The sequence below is a fragment of the Poecilia formosa genome, unplaced genomic scaffold, assembly GCF_000485575.1.
Source record: "Poecilia formosa unplaced genomic scaffold, Poecilia_formosa-5.1.2 Scaffold342, whole genome shotgun sequence".
NCBI classification, from domain to species: domain Eukaryota; kingdom Metazoa; phylum Chordata; class Actinopteri; order Cyprinodontiformes; family Poeciliidae; genus Poecilia; species Poecilia formosa.
The window spans coordinates 138,303-140,686 of NW_006800281.1; positions in this window are offsets into that span (position 1 = coordinate 138,303).

Genomic DNA, 2,384 nt, shown 5'->3' on the forward strand with positions numbered 1-2,384 from the left:
AACTTGAATTGAGAAAGTTTAGTGATCCTCTTCTGAGCAGAGGAAACCGTTTTTTTTTCTTTACGCCTGTGAGAGGGGGGAGGATTGTAGCCTACTTGAATATTTTGTTTTTAATGTTTCACTGCTTACTTACTCAAACCAACTTAATATAACAAAACGCCTTAGTTTGTATCGAATAAGTGTGAAAAAGATCTATGCAGGACTGAAAAAGCTCAATGCAAAGTGCAAGTCGTCGCTTGGCTTTCAACCTCTTCTCAGCTCGTCAGCGGTGGGATTGTTTTACACGACACTCTGTTTATTTCTGGCGTGTTCGCATGGAAAACAAAGTGAAGTTTCAATACTTTAACACTGTTAGCCTCCATGTGTTTATATATTAGCTACATGCTAACCCTGCTAACACCTGCCATCTTGCATTGGTGATGAGTGTTGTTAGATTGTTGTGCAGGAATTGGTGTTCTTTGCGTCATGCTGCAACATCTCAATCAGATTTAACCCCAGACTTTGACTAGACGGACTGCTATCAAGGACAAAAATCTTGATCAAAGCGTCCCTTGTGGAAGCAGATACCAGAATCAAATTCATATTTTTTCAATAGCAACGTTGCAATTAGTATGCCACTTGATTATGTATATTAAAGACCACTGCATAACCCCAAGACACTTGAACCTTTAAGCTGAAAACTAATGTCACAATAAGCAATAAGTCAAATGATCGCATGATAAATTAAAATGAGTCAGTAGAGATGCTAGTTTTTAATTATCGTGGAAAAGTCGGCATTTTGAGGATGGTGAAGAAGTTGGTTTGCACTGCTTGCCTCTTTTGCCCATTTTCCCTGTCAAAACTGAATAATTGTTTTTTTTTTGTTGTTGTTTTTTAAATCCAGTTTTGGTTACAGAGACTTCTTAATCCATTTTAATTATTGTTTTGTTTATTTACAATATTTAAAACGTTTTCCAGTTAAATGTTCTTTAGAAATTAAAGTTATTTTTATCTTTGAGGGCGTACTCACATTAATATGTGATTATTAATATGTAGTTGTTGTTATTATTATTATATTAGAAATATACTGCTCAAAAAAATAAAGGGAACATTTCCCTTTAATTGTGTGTGTGGCTCCAAATCCAGGCCTCCATTGGTTAATAAATTTGATTTCCATTGATGATTTTTGTGTGATTTTGTTGTCAGCACATTCAGCTTTGTACAGAACAAAGTATTCAATGAGAATATTTCATTCATTCAGATCTAGGATGTGTTATTTGAGTGTTCCCTTTATTTTTTTGAGCAGTGTAGTTTCAAAATGACAGTATTATCCTTTATGGCAATAACTTCTGTGACAATTTATTGTCCATCAAAATGTATCATGACAGGCGACTAAAGGTCAGATATTCTGCTGACAAGAGCAAAGAAAATAAACATTTTATTACCTAAAATGCAACAGCAGCTGTTCCTTTAGTGAACGTTTAATCATTTGAAGCAAAGGATGCATCTGCAGTTAAAAATATATTTTTAACATCAACATGTTAAAAACCCAAACATTCATGCTCAACATCTATAAATTGTAGAGCTGATCTGTTCATTGATTACTTTATTAACCGGTTATTAATTGGATAGTAAAAGATAATTAACAGGTTTTTTAAAAAAATTTAAGAATTTGAACCAGGTGAAGCTAAACGATGCTACTTGAATTCTGGGTAAAGATGGAGGTCTTTTTTAATCTTAAAAAACATAAAATATATGTATTCTGTACAGTTTTGGCTTCATTGCTGCTCACATGCCCTCCTGTAGAGTCTACATACTCCAGTTAACGATTCATCAACTACTAAATTAGTTGATTATTTCTATAATCAATTCATCTAGATTACTCTGATTGTTTCAGCCGTACTGCTGGCAAATAAAAGTCAGATTTTAGGGTCCTCAAGCAAAATAGCAATCACATTCAACTGTTTGTGGTTTGTATTTTTTCAAAGCCGTCAGTTTTAAACCAGACGCAAAACGAAACAATTTGAACAAATTCAGTTTCAGTCTGGTCAGTCCTCAGATTAACTTCCTAGACGTTTCGGCTTTAAAATGTTTCTAATTATGCTGTTTTTTTTAATCAATTGTCTGTCTTACTGAGTCATGAACTCTGACCTTAACTGAGGTACGAATTTGTCAGATTTAGATTTTTATATTTATTGAGGCTCACAGGGTTAAACTTCACTTTGCTTTCTCTGAACACTGGTAGCAAAACCTTCCCTCAGATGAATACCTCCGTTTACAAATAAACGTTCTTCCTGACTCTGTGTCCTCACTCTTTCCCACCCTGCCCATCGTGTGTGTGTGTGTGTGTGCGTGTGTGTGCGTGTGTGTGCGTGTGTGTGCGTGTGTGTGTGTGTGTGTGTGTG